We start from the raw sequence: 24,121 nt of genomic DNA, 5'->3' as shown, positions 1-24,121 counted from the left end.
CAAATCCCCATAGCAAACCTCTTCTAAACTAGGCGGTTCCCAAGACACGTGTCATCAGAGAGCACTTAAACAGAAAAGAACAACCTTAACTTCAGAAGCTCATAAGTACTGAAAGGATTAAGATTTTTTTAAATAAATAATTTACAAATTTGTTTAATTTTCTGGAGCCAGTTGATATATATAAGAGTTTTTTCCTGGATAACCCCTTTAAGGACCTCACCAGATAGTTAGAAATATTGGTGTATGATGACAATGAGCTATAACAATATATCAGGAGATCGTGCTCTAAATCCTTAGGATGTTTTATTCAAGAATTTTATACAATATAAAACACATATAAATCCTAGCACAGGGCCCTTGTGATGGAATCCTAAAATTGTGTAAAATACACACTAATACTGCATATGCTATAGTATAGAGAACTTCTTAATGAGCAACAATAGAATATATTCAATAACACATACAATGCGCTCTATTGTTATCAGATTTTGCATAATAATTGCATAATTTTTTATTTACGTTATTACGTTTTTTTTATAATTTAGACATTGACGCACAGTGATACCACATACGTTTATGTATATTTTTTTGTTTATTTTTGTTTACGTCATGTTTATTTATTTCTTTATTTATTTTTTTAAATGGGAAAAGATTACATTTTCAGATTGCATATACTTCTCAATGCGGCTTAATAGAACAGCATTGATCAGTGCTATCGGTGCTCCATTGCTCCAGCCTACTGAGGCTTTCTGGAGCATTGGAGCGCCGATCGGACAGCAAGGAGGCACGTAAGGGCCCACCAGCCTTCCTCTCAACTGATCCGTACACTGCAGTTTCACCGCGGTGGTCCCCACCGCGGTGAAACTGCAGTGTACCGATCAGTTGAGAGGAAGGCTGGTGGGCCGTTACGTGCCTCCTTGCTGTCCGATCGGCGCTCCAATGCTCCAGAAAGCCTCAGCAGGCCTGAGCAACGGAGCACCGATAGCACTGATCAGCCCGACTGAGCAGCCTTGATTAGTTTTTTTTACATATTAGACGCCGCAATCAATTTTGATCACGACTTCTAAAGAGTTAATGCCGGACATCAACCAGCATTAGCCATGGGTCCCGGCAGCACCCATCCTGCTATAATGCGTACTCCTGAGCCCGCATCATAGAAGGGGTGCCAACGCAGGGTGTACATGTACGACCTTCATCCTAGGTTCTCTTAACATGTAGAGTTTTCTGCGCAGATTTCAGTTTGATGCGCAGGATTTCAAGCTGTGTTCAGTCATTCAGTTTCCATTAAAATCTGCAGCATAAAATTCTGCAAATCAAATCTGCGCATCAAATACTGTACGTGTGAATGAACCATTAAGGAGTAAATAGAGTGTGCATTTCTGCACGCGGCAATACAAAATTTTTTACATTTATTTTTGTTTACATTATTTTAAATAAAAAATCGGGAAAGGGGGTGAATCAAACTTTTATTAGGAAAGAGGCTTAGTCACATTTATTAATGTATGGTTTTTTTTTTTACAACTTATTCACTATTTTTAGTCCCCATAGGGAATAACTAACTAGATTGCATACACTGAACAATGCTGTGCCATAGTGTTATTGGGGGGGTCCATTGCTACAGCCTGATGAGGCTGCTCTAACGGGACCTAACAGAATTGGACCCCGTAATTTCTCTGTAAGTGTCCTGATCAGCTACCCCAATCAACTATGATCATGACATCTGAAGGGTTGATGCTGAACATCGGCCGGATTGGTGATGCCCGGCATTAGCCACTGGAATTAAAGGGGAATAACAGCACAAAACATTGGGATAGGGGAGAAGATGTTAGATCGTGGGGATTCCGCTGTTGGAGACCACCGCGATCGCCGGTGCGGCACGCCGGCAATCTGTACACGGAGCGAACTTTGCTCCGTGCCGGATGACTGGTGACTAAAGCCACTGTGCCCCTTCCATTCTGGTCTATGGGAGGAGGCGTGATGGCTACCTACTAGCCATCACGCCCCCTCCCATAAACACAAATGGAGGGGGCATGGTGTGACGTCAGGAACACGGGAGCTCCACGTTCCCGTGTTCCAGACGCTGCTGCTTCTGACCCGGAGAACGCTTGGGTTCCCATTTTATCCCCTATCCTTTTGATAGGGGATAAGATATTTTGCACTGGAGTACCCCTTTAAAGGCCTTCAGCTCCTGAGCAGGCTTCACAGTACAGGACGGGGCACAGGGTATACATTTACGCCCTGCGCCCTTAACTTGTTAATAATTGATAATTGCATATTTAAAACCATAAATAAATGACATTAGTAATATATTCATATCCCATCCTTCCTGTATCAATCGAAAAGATCGAAACATCTAAAGTGCATATGGTGTCATGAACAAGCGCAGCCCCTAGAGGTCACTATAGCTCAGTTCTGATTTTTCTATGTTGTAAAATGTTGATATTAATAACAATATCACAGTAACCGACCCTGTATGGTATAATATTTTCATTTGTGTTTTTGTGTTTATTTCCTCCTGGCATTTTAAGAGCCATAACTCTTATTTTTCTATCTATCGATCATTATGGGATCTTGTCTTTTTGAATGACCAATTGTACCTTGTAATGACCCCCTTCATTTTTCCATACAATATACTGCGAAACTGAAAAAAAAATGTTATGAACAATTTTGTAAACTGAGCGGTAAAGCTGATAGGATATTTGTATTTCTTGGGCCAGTACGATTACAAGTAGAGATGAGCGAGCTGAAAGGAGGATCTGCGCAGCTGTCAGCAGTGGCTAGGCTCAAGCCTTGCGGCAACGGCCATCTTTACAGAACTGTGAGTTATCTAAATCCCTGTTAATTCCGCAAGATCACTGGACCTAAACAGACCCCTAAATCCGGACGGATCTCTGCATCACTCCTAATTCTAATAACCTCTTGGATAAGCTAATGGTCCTCAGCATCTGTCAATCACTGCCGTGCTATATAGAGACTGTATTACTAAGACTGTTGCTGTTAATTGGATGTACCGCAAGTACCTCAGTAAAGTTTATGCAAGTTCAAGTCCATCTCTATTGTGGACCTTCATTCATTTAAGCACGCACCTATCGTTTCTGGGAAGGGTGGCGATAGGCGGAAGGTTTACCTCAGCGTATTAACCCTCACCCTGGCGTCACGAGTGACAGGGGTTAAATTAACCCCTCATATATCGAAGCAACACCCCAACTACACTACACTCCAAGGCAGTTACCACAAAGCCATAACAAAAAAAAATGTATTTAAAAAAAACACTCCCCCACAGCCCTCGTTAACTGCTTTATTGAAATTTAAAAAAAAATGCTAGTCATCATCGCAGTCCACCGAATCTGACGTAGTCCTCTGCATTCATGTATCTGAAATGTGAAGAAAAGAAAAACATGGGTTAGTAAATTTCTCCCCTGGGGAGAGCGCACATAATGCAGCGTGTTCCTAAACAAGGAGCTTCTAATTGTTGCTAAACTACAACTCCCATCATGGTGGGCTGTAGTTAAGCAACAGCTGGAGTCTCCCTGTTTGGGAATACACTGCCACAAGGCTCTGTTCCCATTATGCAAAACGCATAATGTGAACAGAGTAAGGCCTAGACTGTGTAGTTCCGCCCCCTAATGACATCATGACTAGAGGGCAGAGTAATAAAGGTCGCAGGGGGTCTCAGGAGTGAGACCCCCTTTCGATCTATCCCTCTGCCATTGGACTACTACTCCCATCATTGGACAGAGTCTGTGCCATGTTGGGAGTAGTCAGGGCCGGCCTTAGTTGTTCAGGTGCCCTGTGCGAGCTAACCTTGTGCCCCCCCCCCCCCCCCATAAACGTACACAAAGAGGAAAAAATATATTTGTGACAAATATATATACATTTTTATAGCTAATCAGTCCCCTACCCCCTTAATCAGTCCCATGTACCCCTTCACCAGTCCCCTGCCCCCTTAATCATATGCAGTATAGTTCCCCACATTAGGTGCAGTATAGTTCCCCCACATTAGGTGCAGTATAGTTCCCCCACATTAGGTGCAGTATAGTTCCCCACATTAGGTGCAGTATAGTTCCCCCACATTAGGTGCCATATAGTTCCCCACATTAGGTGCAGTACAGTTCCCCACATTAGGTGCAGTATAGTTCCCACATTAGGTAGTAGCAGGTTCCCCACATTAGGTAGAAGCAGGGTCCCCACATTAGGTAGAAGCAGGTTCCCCACATTAGGTAGAAGCAGGTTCTCCCCCCCCCCCCCCCAACACACACACAGACACACACACACACATGCACACATACATAGACACACTTACCTGTCCTGCGCTTCTCTCCGGCATCGGCCTGACAAGTGACGTCACTGACGTCCTCCTGTGCGGGTCTGCGGAGGTACGTCACATGCGTGATGTCCCTCTTCAGACTCGGGCCGGCCAGCCAACCAGAGATGCAGAGGAGGGTGGGGTAAGTGAAACCTCCCTGTGTAATGAAGAAAACTGTGCCCTGAAGCGGAATGTGATCCTCCGCATAGGGACACAGTTGAGGGAGGGTAGTGGGAATGGAATGAGAGAGAGCGGCCTGCAAAGCAGAAAACTGTGTCCCTGTGCGGTGGGTCACATTCCGCTACAGGGCACAGTTTTCTTCATTACACCGGCATTTGGCGCTGCTTGCCCGAAGCAGCGCTAAATGTCTAAAGAAATTACCTGCCCGGCACCTGGACTGCTCGTCGGGCAATACAAATTACATATACCTGGTGCAAGCTGTGTCGGCCGCCCGGCGCCCCTGTTGCTATGGCGCCCTGTGCGGCTGCACAGCTTGCACACCCCTAAGGCTGGCCCTGGGAGTAGTTGTAGTACCGCAGCACTGAGGGATGGCACTTGCACATCCCCCGGCTGCGGGATTTTTAGGGCTACTACTCCCATCATGGACATACTCCATTATGGGAGTAATAGTCCAGGGGCTGAGGTGCAGATCGCAGCAGGTCAATCTCTAGAGACCTGCTGCGATCCGTATTTATTAAGTTAACAAGCTGGCGGCACATGCCACTACACTGCGCTCCCTGCCGGCTCCTGTATACAGTGTCATAATTCATAAACCCCGCCGCCGGGAGACAGGAGCTCTGATTGGTGAATAGCTATTCACCAATCAGAGCTCCGGTCTCCTGGCGAGGATTATGAATTATGTCACTGTAAACAGGAGCCTGGAGCCGGTGGGGAGCGTAGTGTAGCCGCATGTGCCAGCGACTTGTTAACTTAATAAATGCAGATCGCAGCAGGTCTCTGGATCTCCCCCTTAGCCCCTAGACTGTAACTCCCATCATGGACAGAGTCTGTCCTTGATGGGAGTAGTAGTCCTAAAAGTCCCGCAGCCAGGGGATGTGCAAGTGCCATACCTCAGCGCTGCGGTACTACAACTACTCCTATCATGGAACAGACTCTGTTCGTGATGGGAGTTATAGTCCAGAGGCTGAGGGGCAGATTGCAGCAGGTCATTCTCCAGAGACCCACTGTGATCCGCATTTATTAACTGTAAAAGCCTGCAGCACATGCGGCTACACTGCACTCCCGGCGGGGAATACTATATACAGCTGTCATCATTCATAATCCTTGCCGTCAGGAGACCGGAGCTCTGATTGGTGAAAAGCTATTCACCAATCAGAGCTCCTGTCTCCGGCAGCGGGCATTATGAATTAGGAGAGATGTATACAGGAGCCAGCGGGGGGCACAGTGGAGCCACATGTACCGCCGGTTTGTACAGTTAATAAATGCGGATTGCAGTGGGTCTCTGGAAAATGACCTGCTGCAATCTGCCCCTCAGCCCCTGGACTATAACTCCCACCATGGACCGAGTCTGTCCATGATGGGAGTAGTAGTCCTAACTGTCGCAAAATAATTTCACTTTCTCAGATGCTTTCTGACACTTTGGTACGTGTCCTCCGAGGTGGTGTATATTTGCACAAGAAAAGTGCTTTTGCGCATTTTTTTGCCTAAAAAAAACCGCAGTTAATAAATTCTATTCTAAAGTAGAAAGTGCTCTATGGGTAACTTAACCGTAGTTTTTAAATCTACTGGTGCCGGAAAGTTAAACAGATTTGTAATTATCACTTCTATTACAAAATCTTAATCCTTCCAGTACTTTTCAGGGGCTGTATACTAAAGAGAAATCCAGAAAAGAAATGCATTTCCTGTGATGTCCTGACCACAGTGCTCTATGCTCACATCTGCTGTCCATTTTAGGAACTGCCTGTAGCAAACATATGCTGTTCTGGACAGTTCCTAAAACAGACAGCAGAGGTCAGCAGAGAGCACTGTGGTCATGACATCAGAGGAAATGCATTTCTTTTATGGATTTCTCTGTAGCATACAGCCCCTAAAAAGTACTGGAAGGACTAAGATTTATTTTAATAGAAGTGATTTACAAATCTGTTTAACTTTCTGGCACCAGTTGATTTAAAAAAGAAAAACTTTTCCACGGAACTACCCCTTTAATCACAACCTCTGAAGGACTCATCTTTTGCTACCACAGATCCAAAGCCTCAGGCTCATACCTGCATATACAGTGGTCCCTCAACATACGATGGTAATCCGTTCCAAATGAACCATCGTTTGTTGAAACCATCGTATGTTGAGGGATCCGTGCAATGAAAAGAATAGGAAGTTGTACTCACCTGTCCCCGCCGCTCCGGACCGTCACCGCTGCCCTGGATGTCGCCCTCCATCGCTGTCTCCACGTCCCCGGGGTGTCCCCGACACTCCGGACGTCTCTGCTTCCCCGGGATCCTCTCTCTCCGTCGCCCCCATCACGTCACTATGCACGCCGCTCCTATTGAATGACGGGACGGCGTGCGCGGTGACATGATGACGATGATGAAGAGCACCGGCGATGCAGGGCATCGTGAAGAGGACGCTCCGGAGTCCCGAGGACAGGTAGGAGACCATCACCGGAGCACACGGGGCACCGTACACGGCTATCCGGTGGCAGCTGAAACAGTCTGCGCTGCCGGATAGCCGTTTATGCGATGGCCCCGCCATCGCATGTTGAAATTATCGTATGTCGGGGCCATCGTAGGTCGGGGATCACTGTACCTCAATTGAATAGTGTTCCTGACGCAGCTCCAGTGAGGTGCAGTGATCTGTGTCACCCACAAAGCGTATTCAAGTGGCACCTATATATATGCCTTTAGGGCCTGTGAACACTAGTAGTGAATATGATAGATTTCCACAAACACCTTCAGTACTCATTGGGCTGTCATCTCTACCACGCAAAAAGCGTTCAAAGCGTTGAAACTTAGATTTGACAAGAAGATTGGTGAAAATTCACCCAAAAAACATAAAAGTAAAAAATAAAAAAAAATAAAAACATGTCTGTAAAAGGAGATGAGGGCAAATGACCCCGCCATGTTCTCTGCCAGTTAGAATGTTTGTGGCAGTCCTAGTACAGGTAGTGGCAGCAGCAGTCAGGTGTCATGTGGTAGTAGTGGCAGCCGTGTCAGCCATCCCAAGTTCTCACTACCTGAGAGAGGTTATGTGGTTTCACAGGATGATCAGGCATTACTGGAATATCTCTGTTATACGACCTCTGAGGAGGAAGACAATATGACGGCGGGCTACCGGTCAATTGATTTCTTCGCGCCCACACTCACATGGGGAAGTGGTAAGGTCCATCCTAGACAATGTGCTTCTTCATCTCTGTCTTTGCCTCCCCCCTCCTGCTACGCAGTAAGGTTGCTCGCGAATATTCGCAATGTGAATTTTATTCTTGAATATCGCATATTCGCGAATTTGCGAATATTGTAAATATAGCACTATATATTCGAATTGCCGAAAATTCGCTTTTTTTTTTTTTAACAGTACACATTACAGTGATCACTGATAATCTCTCTCTGTTTCCAGCTTGTGTTTGGTCCAAAGAAGCCTCTAATACTACTGTGTGAGACTGGTACGTGAATATTCGCGAAGCTTGTGGGCCAATGAGAATTATGCAGATACAGCTGTCAGAGGTTAGCAACATTCATAGCAACCATTATAGGAAAGTATCCCACCCCTTCACTATATAAGATCCCTCCCAGCAGCAGCTCCCTGCAGTTTCTTGTGGTGGATAATGTGATAAGAGAGTGGTCTTCAAGCTGCGGACCTCCAGATGTTGCAACATCTGGAGGTCCGCAGGTTGAAGACCACTGTGATAGGAGCTAGAATACTGTCCGTGGACTGTGTATGACCATGAGCATCGGAGCGGTGCTCGCGTCATACACGGCTGGACCCGCTGGTAATGGCCGACATCCGCCATCACGCGGATGTCCGCCATTAACCCCTCAGATGCCGTGATCAGTACAGATCACGGCATCTGCGGCAATGAGCATTTTACATTAGATGATCGTATCGCCCGCATTGCTGCCGCGGCGGTCCGATCATCTCTGTAATGGCCGACGGAGGTCCCCTCACCTGCCTCTGTCCGTCTCCGTCCGTCTCCTGCTCTGGTCTGAGATCGAGCAGACCAGAGCAACAGATGACTGATAATACTGATCAGGGCTATGCTCTATGCATAGCACTGAACAGTATTAGCAATCAAATGATTGCTATAGATAAAAAGTGTAAAAAGAAAAGTTGAAAAATGAAAAAATAAAAAGTAATAAAAAAAAAATCCCCTCCCTCAATAAAAATGTAAATTGTCCGTTTTTCCCATTTTACCCACAAAAAAATAAAATAAAACTCAGCCTCCAGGGTAAGTGTATGGTATAGCAAACTAATGGGCTAGTGCATTAACTCTGTGAATTTTTGCCTGTTGAAACCAATAGGCCCATTGTGGTCTATGGGGATCTCATGGTATGTAAAACTGTAATATAAGCAGTACAGTGGATGGGAGACCCTGGTGATGGTTTGAGTCCCGGGGTGAGACGGAGTGTTACAGTGTTGTGGTTAAACTTTACTCATGATTGACAAATGTAGGTCAATTGGTAATTAAGAAAGCCTTTGAACTGTGGGAACTAGGTCAATTGGCAATTAGCTGAGTGTGGGAACTAGGTTAATGGGGTAACAAATATATGCACTGGGCTTAATTGAAACTGGATGTAATGTGTAATGGGAATGAATGATGGGAGGGTAGGGAACAATGGGGGAGATTTATCAAAACCTGTGCATAGGAAAAGTTGCCCATAGCAGCCAATCAGCTTGCTTCTTTCATTTTTTAGGAAGGCCTCTGAAAAATGAAAGAAGCGATCTGATTGGTTGCTATGGGCAACTTTTCCTCTGCACAGGCTTTGATAAATCTCCCCCATTGTTCCTTAACCTCCCATTTTTTTTATTCATTCCCAGCCTTACACATTACATCCTGTTTCAATTAACCCCAATACCCATATTTGTTACCCCATTAACCTAGTTCCTACAGTTCAAAGGCTTTCTTAATTACCAATTGACCTACATTTGTCAATCCGGAGTAAAGTTTAACCACAACACTGTACCACCCCGGGACTCAAACCACTGCACGGTCTCCCATCCACTGTACTGCTGAGACCCTCCTGCTTATCTTACAATTTTACATACCGTGAGATCCCCATAGACCACAGTGGGCCTATTGGTTTCAACAGGCAAAAAGTCACAGAGTTAATGCACTAGCCCATTAGTTCCTATACCATTAAAGAAGGGAGGGCTCAATATTCACGAATATTCGCATACGCGCATAGATTTTTGCAAAAGGCGCATATATATGCGCATACATTTTTGCATAAGCGCATAGAAAAAAAAGCGAATACAACGATTATGCGAATTTTGCGAATATATGACGAATATTTGCCCATATATTCGCGAAATATCGCAAATTCAAATATGGCCTATGCCGCTCATAACTAGTTAAATCTATCAAATTGGGCCCGGCTGTGTGTGACAGCGGAGCTCACGACACAATCTTGTGGTTACACTGGGCAGTACCCATGAAATGTGGGAAAGTGCACCCGCTTATAATGGATCTATCTTTCATTGGGCGTTAGGGGGTTAAGAAGGGCTTCTACTAATTTTATCTTTGTACTTGTATATGATCCATCACACACTCAGCCCTGCTACATGTACATGACCCCCTCTCACACTCAGCTCTGCTTAGGGTTGGCACCTGGCTGGTATTTTACCTGCGCAGCCAATATTTTGACCACCCTGCCAGTGTTTTTATATTAAAAATACCGGCAATGCAATGGGCTTTATTTATCCAACCAATCCTCCAACTCCCAGAATGTTGCACCATATACTATATCAGTGTTTCCCAACCAGGGATGCCTCCAGCTGTCACAAAACTACAACTCCCAGCATGCTCGGACAGCCATTGGCTGTCCGGGTTTTTCTGAGAGTTGTAGTTTTGCAACAGCTGAAGGTTGAGCTACTGGGTTATTTAATTGGTGTCTGGCCCAATCTGTTCCTAATCACTTCCTAAGATGTAAACTAATAAACCCACTTCCCCTTCCTGTCCTCGCCGGATCTTGTTGCCTTGTGCCAGTGAAAGCGTTTTTGTGAGCCATTGCCTCCAGACCCTTGCTGTTGCCCCTGACTATGAACCGTTGCCACCTGCCCTGATCTTCTGGTACGTCCGACCTTGCCTTTGCCTTGGCCTTGTATCCCGCACCAGTCTCAGCCACCAGAGGGGTTGAGTCGCTACCGGGTGAAACGACCTGGGGGTTACCTGCCGCAGCAAGTCCATCCCGCTTTGCGGCAGGCTCTGGTGAAAACCAGTAATTCCTTAGATTCCATTCCCCTGGTATGGCCCACGTCATCGCCTCTCTGGCACAGGGGATCCACTACCCGTGTCCTTCCCGCATACCATTCCGGATCCTGATAGTAGATCCGGCCATGGATCCCGCTGAGGTGTCGCTCTCCAGTATCACTGACCTAACCACCGTGGTCGCCCAGCAATCTCAGCAGATCGCCCAACAAGGACAACAGCTGACTCAGTTGACTGCCATGCTACAGCAGCTTCTGCCTCGACAGCAGCAACCATCTCCTCCGCCAGCTCCTGCTTCTCCTCCGCAGCAAGTTGCCGCTTCTAGACTCCGCCTGTCCCTACCTGATAAGTTTGATGGGGACTCTAAGCTGTGCCATGGGTTCCTATCCCAGTGTTCCCTACACCTGGAGATGATGTCGGACCAGTTTCCCACAGAACGGTCTAAGGTGGCGTTCGTGGTCAGCTTGCTGTCTGGAATGGCCTTGTCCTGGGCCACACCGCTTTGGGACCGCACCGATCCTGCCACTGCTACTATTCAGTCCTTCTTCTCCGAAGTACGCAGTGTCTTTGAGGAGCCAGCCCGGGCTTCCTCGGCCGAGACGGCTCTATTGAATCTCGTCCAAGGGAGCTCTTCAGTGGGCAAATATGCCATACAGCTCCGCACCCTCGCCTCTGAGCTAGCCTGGAACAATGAGGCCCTCTGCGCGACCTTCAAGAAAGGTTTATCCAGCCACATCAAAGATGTTCTGGCCGCACGAGAGATTCCTGCTACTTTGTCTGAACTTATCCAGTTGGCCACCCGCATTGATATGCGTTTCTCTGAAAGACACCAGGAGCTTGTTCGCGCCAGGCGGTTTCATCGCTTGGCACCTCTCTTCCAGAGTCCTCTGCAACCTGTTCCTGTGCCTTCCGCCGAGGAGGCTATGCAAGTGGATCGGTCTCGCCTGACCCAACAAGAGATGACTCACCGCAGGAACGAAAATTTGTGCCTGTACTGTGCTAGTACCGAACATTTCCTGAAGGACTGTCCTATTCATCCTCCGGGAAACGCACGCACCTAGTTAACGTGGGAGAGGCGTTACTAGGTGTGAATTCTTCCTCTCCACGACCTGTGCGGATTTCTCTACCCGCAAATACGAATACTTCCTTCTCCGCTGTGGCCTTTCTGGACTCAGGTTCAACAGGAAATTTCATTTCATTGAAGCCTCTCTCATCAACAGATTCAATATTCCTGTTAACCATCTCGTCAAACCTCTCTTCATTTCATCAGTGAAATGAGAAAAACTGGTCTGCACCGTGCGTTACCGCACAGAACCTCTGCTCATGAGCGTTGGAGTTCTCCATCATGAAAATATTGAATTTTTTGTATTGCCCAACTGTACCTCTGAAATTCTTCTTGGCTTGCCCTGGCTCCAGCGTCACGCACCTACCCTCGACTGGGCCACTGGGGACATTAAAAGTTGGGGATCTTCCTGCCACAAGCGATGTCTCAAGTCTGTTCCTACCAGCCAAGTCTCTATTGCTACACCATTGCCAGGCCTATCAGGACTATTTAGAAATTTTTTGTAAAAAGCAAGCAGACCCATACAGACCCTACGACTGCCCTATTGACTTGCTTCCTGGTACCACACCGCCCCGTGGCAGGATTTACCCTCTCTCTGCTCCAGAAACGCAAGCCATGACTGAATTTATTCAGGAAAACCTAAAAAGAGGTTTTATCCAAAAATCTTCTTCTCCAGCCGGAGCTGGATTCTTCTTCGTTGCCAAAAAAGACGGATCTCTACGCCCTTGTATAGCCTACTGCGGTCTTAATAAAATCACAGTGAAAAACCGCTATCCTCTGCCACTTATCTCTGAACTCTTTGACCGACTGAGTAGAGCAAAAAATGTTACCAAACTTGATCTAAGGGGCACATATAACCTCATTCGAATTCATGAGGGTGACAAGTGGAAAACCGCATTTAACATTAGAGATGGACACTTTGAATATCTCGTCATGCCGTTTGGACTTTGCAATGCCCCTGCAGTCTTTCAAGATTTTGTTAATGAAATTTTTCGGGACTTGCTGTATACCTGCGTGGTATTCTACTTAGATGTCATTCTAATCTTTTAATACAACCTAGAGTAACATCATCTCCATGTCCGTCAAGTGCTCCAGCGTCTTCGTGAAAATCATCTGTAGGCCAAATTTGAAAAATGTTTTTTGAACACAGCAGCCTTCCTTTCCTGGGATACTTAGTCTCTGGTCAAGGTCTTCAAATGGATCCTGACAAACTTGAATTGGCCACGCCCCTCTGGACTCCGTGCTATCCAACGCTTTCTTGGATTCGCTAACTATTATCGTCTGTTCATTCCCCACTTCTCCACCATAATTGCTCCTATTGTGGCACTGACTAAGAAAAACGTGAATCCAAGATCTTGGCCTCCCCAAGCGGATGAAGCTTTTAACCAACTCAAGACCGCCTTCGCCTCGGCACCGGTCCTGTCCAGGCCTGATCCTATGAAGCCTTTTTTCCTTGAGGTTGACGCCTCCTCGGTCGAAGCTGGAGCCATTCTTCTTCAAAAAACGCTTCTGGAAAAAACATCACTTGCGTTTTTTTCTCCAAAACCTTCTCTCCTGCAGAAAAAAACTATTCCATTGGAGACCGTGAAATTTTGGCCATTAAGTTGGCGCTTGAGGAGTGGAGACATCTCTTGGAAGGATCCATTTGCCCCATCACCATCTACACGGACCATAAAAATGTATCTTACCTCCAGTCCGCCCAGCGGTTAAATCCTCGCCAAGCTAGATAGATGGTCGTTGTTTTTTGCCAGCTTCAATTTTGAAATACACTTCCGTCCTGCTGACAAGAATGTCAGGGCTGATGCTCTATCACGTTCCACCGATGCCTCCGAGTCTGAAGCTCTTCCTCAGCACATTATACCTCCTGAGTGCCTGATCTCCTCTGCCCCAGCCTCTCTGGTGCAAATTCCTCCTGGAAAGACTTTTGTCCCTCCACGTCTTCGCCTCAATATCCTCAAATGGGGTCACTCCTGGAATAAAAAAATCCATTCAGTTAATTTCCCGACTATATTGATGGTCTTCCCTGGAGAAGGATGTGACTGATTTAATTCGGGCTTGTACAGTTTGTGCCCCGTGATAAAACTCCTCGCCAGAAGCCTGCAGGTCTTCTCCTTCCTCTGCCAGTGCCCGAACAGCCATGGTCCCATATTGCTATGGATTTCATCACCGACCTTTCATCTTCTCACGGCAACACAGTCATTTGGGTGGTCGTTGATTGTTTTTCTAAAATGGCTCATTTTGTCCCTCTGCCAGGTCTTCCTTCCGCGCCACAATTGGCGAAACAGTTTTTTCTTCAAATTTTTCGTCTCCACGGGCTTCCCAAGCACATCGACTCTGACAGAGGCGTTCAATTTGTTTCAAAATTCTCGAGGGCACTCTGCAGTCAATTAAAAATCAAATTAAATTTCTCTTCTGCTTACCACCCACAATCCAACGGTCAAGTGGAAAGAGTGAACCAGATACTTGATGACTACCTGCGACATTTTGTTTCATCCCGTCAAGATGATTGGGTCGACCTTCTGCCTTGGGCCGAATTTTCCTACAATTTTAAATACTCTGACTCCTCTTCTAAGTCTCCATTTTTTGTGGTGTACGGCCGTCACCCTCTTCCCCCCCTCCCCATACCCACTTCTTCTGGAGTTTCTGCCGTGGATGAACTGACTCAAAATTTTTCCTCTATCTGGCGTGACACTTGAAAGTCTCTTCAAATGGCGTCTTCCCATATGAAGAGACACGCCGACAAGAAGAGAAGGGTTCCCTGTTTTTTCCCCGGTGACAAGGTATGGCTTTCTGCTAAGTACATATGATTCCGGGTACCCAGTTACAAGTTGGACCCTCGATTTTTAGGCCCATTCAATGTCAAAAAACAAATTAACCCTGTCTCTTATCAACTTCATCTTCCCCCTCTCTCCGTATCCCTAATTCTTTCCATGTTTCTTTGCTCAAGCAAGTTGTTTTTAACCGTTTTTCTCCCAAGGTCTCTGTTCCTGCTCCTGTCTCTGGCTCCTCTAATGTATTCTCTGTGAATGAGATCCTCGCCCCTAAAGTTGTCCGAGGTAAAAGATTTTTTCTAATTGACTGGGAGAATTGTGGTCCTGAAGAGAGGTCCTGGGAGCCTGAGGCCAATATTTTGGACAAGGAGCTCATCCACAAATTCCTTGGTTCTAAAAAAGAGGGGGAGACCTAGGGGGGGGGGGGGGTACTGTAATTCCGAGCGCATCGGGTCCCTCTCCTCCCCCGGAGCGCTCACAGCGCCCCGGTCAGACTCGCTGAGCGGGAGCGCTTCTCTGATTCCCCCGGCGGATCTTGTTGCCTTGTGCCAGTGAAAGCATTTCTGGGAGCCATTGCCTGTGTATCCAGACCCTTGCTGTTGCTCCTGACTACGAACCGTTGCCACCTGCCCTGACCTTCTGCTACGTCTGACCTTGCCTTTGCCTTGTCCTTGTGTCCCGTGCCAGTCTCAGCCGCCAGAGGGGTTGAGTCGCTACCGGGTGGAACGACCTGGGGGTTACCTGCCGCAGCAAGTCCATCCTGCTTTGCGGTGGGCTCTGGTGAAAACCAGTAATCCCTTAGATTCCGTTCCCCTGGTACGGCCCACGCAGTCGCCTCTCTGGCACAGAGGATCCACTACCCGTGTCCTCCCCGCATACCATTCCGGATCCTGACAATGAGGTTGCCACCTGGCCGGAATTTCCCCGACACAGCCAGTATTTTTAGTACCCTGCCGGTATCTTAGTATCAAAAATACCAGCAATGCAATTGCCAGTATTTTGAAGGGCAGAGACTGGGCAGCATCAGATTAACTGTAAAGGTTTAGCCAGGGCCAGGTTACATTTGCATACCTGGTGCTCCAGGCCCCATGTGGCCAGCAGCAGACACTCGTAAACAGCTCTGCCACTTTAAAGGGGTACTCCTCTGCTCAGCAAACTGTTCCTAACGCTGGAGCCGGCACCGGGAGCTTGTGACATCACGCCCTCAATGAAAGTCTATGGGAGGGGGCGTGACGGCTGTGACACCCCCTCCCATAGACTTGCATTGAGGGGGCGAGGTGTGATGTAATGAGGGGGCAGGGCTATGCCCTTAAAGGGGGTACTCCGCTGCTCAGCATTTGGAACAAACTGTTCCGAACGTTGGAGCCGGCGCAGGGAGCTTGTGACATCACGCCCCGCCTCCGCAATGCAAGTCTATGGGAGGGGGCGTGACTTGCATGGAGGGGGTGGGGCGTGATGTCGTGATGGGGGCGGGGCTATGACATAACGAGCTCCCAGTTTGTTCCAAATGCTGAGCAGTGGACTACCCCTTTAAGGGCAGAGCTGTTTCAAAGCGCGACACATCCCTGACCTCCTTGACCTCGGCGCTGCTGTTTCCTGTTCTGCTGCCTGCTGAAGAGGAGCGGAACAGCTACAGAGATGGGGAGAGAGTGGGCTGCCTTTAACCCTCACCACTCCCCATCCACCTTTATTGTCTATTAACCCCTTAAGGACCGGGGGGTTTTCCGTTTTTGCATTTTCGTTTTTTGCTCCTTGCCTTTAAAAAATCGTAACTCTTTCAATTTTGCACCTAAAAATCCATATTATGGCTTATTTTTTGCACCACCAATTCTACTTTGTAATGACGTCAGTCATTTTGCCCAAAAATCTACGGTGAAACGGAAAAAAAAATCATTGTGCGACAAAATTGGAAAAAAAACGCTGTTTTGTAAATTTTGGGGGCTTCCGTTTCTACGTAGTACATTTTTCGGTAAAAATGACATCTGATATTTATTCTGTTGGTCCATACGGTTAAAATGATACCCTACTTATATAGGTTTGATTTTGTCGGACTTCTGGAAAAAATCATAACTACATGCAGGAAAATGTGTACGTTTAAAATTGTCATCTTCTGACCCCTATAACTTTTTTATTTTTCCGTGTATGGGGCGGTATGAGGGCTCATTTTTTGCGCCATGATCTGAAGTTTTTAACGGTACCATTTTTGCATTGATAGGACTTATTGATCGCTTTTTATTCATTTTTAAGTGATATAAAAAGTGACCAAAAATGCACTATTTTGGACTTTGGAATTTTTTTGCGCGCACGCCATTGACCGAGCGGTTTAATTAATGATATATTTTTATAATTCGGACATTTCCGCACGCGGTGATACCATATATGTTTATTTTTATTTACACTGTGTTTTGTTTTTTATTGGAAAAGGGGGGTGATTCAAACTTTTAATAGGGGAGGAGTTAAATGATATTCATTCACTTTTTTTTCACTTTTTTTTTGCAGTGTTATAGCTCCCATAGGGACCTATAACACTGCACACACTGATCTCCTATGCTGATCATTGTTATCCCATAGGGACCTATAACACTGCACACACTGATCTCTTATACTGATCATTGTTATCCCATAGGGACCTATGAGACTGCACACACTGATCATTGTTATCCCATAGGGACCTATAACACTGCACACACTGATCTCTTATACTGATCATTGTTATCCCATAGGGACCTATAACACTGCACACACTGATCTCTTATACTGATCATTGTTATCCCATAGGGACCTATAACATTGCACACACTGATCTCCTATGCTGATCACTGGTTTCTCATAAGAAACCAGTGATCGATGATTCTGCCGCATGACTGCTCAGGCCTGGATCTCAGGCACTGAGCAGTCATTCGGCGATCGGACAGCGAGGAGGCAGGTAGGGGCCCTCCCGCTGTCCTGTCAGCTGTTCGGGATGCCGCGATTAGCCGCGGCTATCCCGAACAGCCCGACTGAGCTAGCCGGCCACTTTCACTTTCACTTTTAGCTGCGCGGCTCAGCTCTGAGCGCGCGGCTAAAGGGTTAATAGCGCGCGGCGCCGCGATCGGCGCTGCACGCTATTAGAGGCTGGTCCCGGCTTCACTATGACGCCGGGCCCGCCGTGATATGACGCGGGGTTACTGTGTAACCCCGCGTTATATCAGAAGAGCAGGACCAAGGACGTACCGGTACGTCCTTGGTCCTTAAGGGGTTAATCACCTGCCTGCCAGAGCAGCCCGGCCACCACCACTCATGGGATAGGTAAAAAGTTTCTGTGACCACATGCAGGGTGCATTATATTAAAGGGGTACTCCGGTGCAAAAACATCTTATCCCCTATCCAAAGGATAAGATGCCTGATCGCGGGAGTCCCGCCGCTGGTGATAGCTGTCACGCCCCCTCCCGTAGACTTGCATTGAGGGGCGGAGCATGACGTCACATGGGGCGGAGGCGTGACGTCACACGCCGCCGGCCCTGTGGTCACCGGTAATCAGACCCGGAGCGAACATGCTCCGGGGACTGATTACAAACGAGGTGCCGCGTGCAACATTACGGGGGTCCCCAGTGGCGGGACTCCCGTGATCAGGCATCTTATCCCCTATCCTTTGGATAGGGGATAAGATGTCTAAGCACCGGAGTACCCCTTTAAAACAGGTATGCACCTCAACTATATACAGCACACCAAGCATGTGGCCAGGCCAGATTTAGCTTCATTTGTTCTGCCTGCAGAACACACATGGAGGGAGCAGGTAGACAGCAGTCTGTATATAGTATATACTGTATATACATATATACTATACACAGCCTGCAGCCTACCTGCTCCCTCCATATGTGTTCTGCAGGCAGAACAAATGAAGATAAATCTGGCCTGGCCTCATGCTTGGTGTGATGTATATAGTACAGTATATACCAGTATTTCCCAACCAGGGTGCCAGTCAAAGCCTGTCAGAGCATGCTGGGATTTGTAGTTTTTCAACAGCTGAAGGCTCCCTGTTTGGGAAACACTGGTATATACAGTCTGCAGCCTACCCACTCTTTTCATATGTGTTGTGCAAGCAGGACAAATTAACCTAAAGTAATGTTACTTGGCACCGTTAATGGCGTAAATGTAAAAAATAATTTTCCAGAATAGCTGATTTTCGGTCATTTCATGTACCAGAAAAAAAATAAAAATTAAAAAGCCATCGAAAAGTCCCATCAATAAAAAAAAAACGGTACCAATAAAAACTACAGATCACGGCACAAAAAATAAGCCCTCATTTAGCCCTGGATTACTTGATTAAGGCGTGAAAATTTCCCCCGCATATGTATCTCTTACGTCACTTCCTGTGATGTCACGCATATATAATTAATTACGCAAATTAGCATGACCGGTATTTTTTTGCAAGAAAGGTGGCAATCCTATCAGTTGTTTAATTTTAGAAAAGGTCTCTGAAAAATGAAAGCCGGAACCTGATTGGTTGCTATAGACAACAGCCCCATTTTCCTCCCAGATATCAAGCTTCCACTTTACAGTATGTGGATGGTGATTTGTGTACAGTAGTTATCATGGTAACCGGCCTACATTGTTATGAGCTTGCTGAGCCTACGTGACATTTCTGTGTATATGACAGGAAGCCTCTGTTATATATTACTTTAACCCCTTCCTGCTATAGGGCACATGGGTACATCCTTGTGATGTGGAAGATGAGAAAAGGACCTCTAAAGGCGCTGCAGACTCCAATGGAATTAAACCAAAGCCAGAGATGTAGCAATAGTACAAAACACTGGGAGGTTTATTGCAATAGATAAAACAATAAAGTAGATTACGCGTTTTGGGGGAGCCACCCCCTTCTTCAGATCAGAAGAAGGGGGTGGCTCCCCCGAAACGCGTAATCTACTTTATTGTTTTATCTATTGCAATAAACCTCCCAGTGTTTTGTACTATTGCTACATCTCTGGCATTGGTTTAATTCCATTGGAGTCTGCAGCGCCTTTAGAGGTCCTTTTCTCATCTTCCACATCACAAGTTCTATCAGGATTGGTCTTCCTCCTTTTCCTGTGACCTCCGGCTTAGCAGCGGTTCCAGTACTCCGCGGATTTTTTGTAACCCCACTGTGGGTTGATATGCAAGTTCTGACTTGCTCTCAGGTGAGCAGCCACTACCTAGGGGTCATTTATTTTGACCACAAACTGCTGTAAGATTCCTCTCCCATACGGTATCACACGAGGCGCCTCCCTCTGGTCTCTCCCTTTTTTCTTTCTATGGGTACATCCTGTCAGCCGGTACATACAGGTACAACAGGGCGCACCCATAAATCCTGAATATTTCCTGCTCTGCTGGACGCCCAGCAGAGGATTCTGGAAGTCAGCTGTGAAACACATGGCCTGGGACAGGTGTGTTCCACATGACGTCACCGGATGTGGCATCGTCTGGGGCACGCCTGACAGATTGTTGTACACATTGAGCGATGCAATTTGAGTTATGTTCGCATCCCCTCACCGTGAAGTATGTTTGTATATACAACTATATTTAATATAGTGAGATCCCTACAGTGATCATGGCGGGGGGCAGCATCATGTCTGGGGAAAACCAGGCACTGCCCATCACCTGCTCAATACCATCCCTACAGTGATCATGGTGGGGGCAGCATCATGTCTGGAAGAAACCGGGCACTGCCCATCACCTGCCCAATACCATCCCTACAGTGATCATGGTGGGGGCAGCATCATGTCTGGAGGAAACGAGGTACTGCCCATCACCTGCCCAATACCATCCCTACAGTGATCATGGTGGGGGCAGCATCATGTCTGGGGAAAACCAAGCACTGCCCATCACCTGCCCAAAACCATCCCTACAGTGATCATGGTGGGGGCAGCATCATGTCTGGAGGAAACCAGGCACTGCCCATCACCTGCCCAATACCATCCCTACAGTGATCATGGTGGGGGCAGCATCATGTCTGGGGAAAACCAAGCACTGCCCATCACCTGCCCAATACCATCCCTACAGTGATCATGGTGGGGGCAGCATCATGTCTGGAGGAAACCAGGTACTGCCCATCACCTGCCCAAAACCATCCCTACAGTGATCATGGTGGGTGCAGCATCATGTCTGGAAGAAACCAGGCACTGCCCATCACCTGCCCAATACCATCCCTACAGTGATCATGGAGGGGGCAGCATCATGTCTGGGGAAAACCAAGCACTGCCCATCACCTGCCCAATACCATCCCTACAGTGATCATGGTGGGGGCAGCATCATGTCTGGAGGAAACCAGGTACTGCCCATCACCTGCCCAATACCATCCCTACAGTGATCATGGTGGGGGCAGCATCATGTCTGGGGAAAACCAAGCACTGCCCATCACCTGCCCAATACCATCCCTACAGTGATCATGGTGGGGGCAGCATCATGTCTGGAGGAAACCAGGCACTGCCCATCACCTGCCCAATACCATCCCTACAGTGATCATGGTGGGGGCAGCATCATGTCTGGGGAAAACCAAGCACTGCCCATCACCTGCCCAATACCATCCCTACAGTGATCATGGTGGGGGCAGCATCATGTCTGGAGGAAACCAGGTACTGCCCATCACCTGCCCAAAACCATCCCTACAGTGATCATGGTGGGGGCAGTATCATGTCTGGAAGAAACCAGGCACTGCCCATCACCTGCCCAATACCATCCCTACAGTGATCATGGAGGGGGCAGCATCATGTCTGGGGAAAACCAAGCACTGCCCATCACCTGCCCAATACCATCCCTACAGTGATCATGGTGGGGGCAGCATCATGTCTGGGGAAAACCAAGCACTGCCCATCACCTGCCCAATACCATCCCTACAGTGATCATGGTGGGGGCAGAATCATGTCTGGGGGAAACCAGGCACTGCCCATCACCTGCCCAATGCCATCCCTACAGTGATCATGGTGGGGGCAGCATCATGTGTGGAGGAAACCAGGCACTACCCGTCACCTGCCCAATACTATCCCTACAGTGATCATGGTGGGGGCAGCATCATGTCTGGAGGAAACCAGGCCCTGCCCATCACCTGCCCAATACCATCCCTACAGTGATCATGGTGAGGTCAGCATCATGTCTGGAGGAAACCAGGCACTGCCCATCACCTGCCCAATACCATCCCTACAGTGATCATGGTGGGGGCAGCATCATGCATAGAGGAAACCAGGTACTGCCCATCACCTGCCCAATACCATCCCTACAGTGATCATGGTGGGGGCAGCATCATGTCTGGAGGAAACCAGGTACTGCCCATCTCCTGCCCAATACCATCCCTACAGTGATCATGGTGGGGGCAGCATCATGTCTGGAAGAAACCAGGCACTGCCCATCACCTGTTCAATACCATCCCTACAGTGATCATGGTGGGGGCAGCATCATGTCTGGAGGAAACCAGGCACTGCTCATCACCTGCCCAATACCATCCCTACAGTGATCACGGTGGGGGCAGCATCATGTCTGGAGGAAACCAGGCACTGCCCATCACCTGCCCAATACCATCCCTACAGTGATCATGGTGAGGGCAGCATCATGTCTGGAGGAAACCAGGCACTGCCCATCACCTGCCCAATACCATCCCTACAGTGATCATGGTGGGGGCAGCATCATGTCTGGGGGAAACCAGGCACTGCCCATCACCTGCCCAATACCATCCCTACAGTGATCATGGTGGGGCAGCATCATGTGTGGAGGAAACCAGGCACTGCCCATCACCTGCCCAATACCATCCCTACAGTGATCATGGTGGGGGCAGCATCATGTCTGGGGGAAACCAGGCACTGCCCATCACCTGCCCAATACCATCCCTACAGTGATCATGGTGAGGGCAGCATCATGTCTGGAGGAAACCAGGCACTGCCCATCACCTGCCCAATACCATCCCTACAGTGATCATGGTGGGGGCAGCATCATGCATAGAGGAAACCAGGTACTGCCCATCACCTGCCCAATACCATCCCTACAGTGATCATGGTGGGGGCAGCATCATGTCTGGGGGAAAACCAAGCACTGCCCATCACCTGCCCAATACCATCCCTACAGTGATCATGACGGGGGCAGCATCATGTCTGGAGGAAACCAGGCACTGCCCATCACCTGCCCAATACCATCCCTACAGTGATCATGGTGGGGGCAGCATCATGTCTGGAGGAAACCAGGTACTGCCCATCTCCTGCCCAATACCATTCCTACAGTGATCAAGGTGGGGGCAGCATCATGTCTGGAGGAAACCAGGCACTGCTCATCACCTGCCCAATACCATCCCTACAGTGATCATGGTGAGGGCAGCATCATGTCTGGGGAAAACCAAGCACTGCCCATCACCTGCCCAATACCATCCCTACAGTGGAAATAAAAAGGGAGCGCGCATAGATGAACGGCCAATAGCACGACAGACTGCTCCGGGGTCTCCTCCTCCCTGTTTAGCAGTGTAGTGTTATCCAGGGAGGAGGAGTAAAGGAGCACCGCCCACCTGCTTTGCTCACCGCTGAGACCCAGGACAGAAACAAAGTACGGGTAAGTGAAATAAGACATCACTTACCCGTACAGGACATGTACAGTCCTGGAGCATCAGTGCAGCACTGAGACTCAGTGCCATGCTGCCTCCAGACTGTACATGCCGGGGGTAGGCAGCCAATGAGGCAGCTGTGAGGCCAAGCAGTCAATGAGTGCAGCCCCGGCATTCACAGTGCTTGCTCCCGCCTGTCTGAGTGAGCGAGCGCAGGCTGACTGAATTAGGACCAATTGCCTGTCCAGCATCGACCGATTGCCCGTCCTAATTCAGTGGGAATGTCACGGCAGGCTGTAGCCGGCCACTAGGAGGGAGACCCCTAGCGGCAGGTTTTCAAATATAAAATACACTATTTTAATAAAAATTAAAAAATAATGAATCTATATTATAGAAGTGTTGTAGTACATAAGTACTACAATATATAAAAATTTAAAAAAAAGGTTGGTGACAGTGCCCATTTAAGAATAGTTATCTCAGGTCATTCAGTGATCGAACTATACAGGGTTTTATTATGTAAAACACATAGAAATGGTCAACACAACAACCCAAACCCATGCGGCTGTGGCAAATACAAAATACACAAAAAGAAGGTTGCAGCAGCACTCTCTAGATTTGATCACAAAAGTAAAATTAAGTTTATAAATTAGAGGCATGTTAGGATCATCCGGTGAGACCATCTCCATGTGGTGGACGGGGGATGCATTTTGATCAAAAAGTGTGTCCCGAGCCTTACTTTTACTTTTGGGATCAGATATAGAGTGCTGCTGCAACCTTGTTTTTGAGCATTTACTATGCATATTGTACTTAAATTATTTGGCAAAGTAAAAAGTATTTTGTTGTTATTCGGGGTACAAGCCTTTAGGTTATATAACATGATTCAATGGGTTTATCTGCAGAAAACTGAGATTACTGATTGTAAAGAGGAAAACATATCTTGGGTGATGCAATGATCAGATTGTATTCTTATACAGGAATGTACAACATAACATATCTCGTATTCAGGGTAGGATACCACCAGTTTATTTACCTAGGTTCAACTGGTCTCTGTGCAAAGTTATCTCGG

This window comes from Hyla sarda, chromosome 6, assembly GCF_029499605.1.
Source record: "Hyla sarda isolate aHylSar1 chromosome 6, aHylSar1.hap1, whole genome shotgun sequence".
NCBI classification, from domain to species: Eukaryota; Metazoa; Chordata; class Amphibia; order Anura; family Hylidae; genus Hyla; species Hyla sarda.
This window is presented reverse-complemented; position numbering follows the sequence as displayed.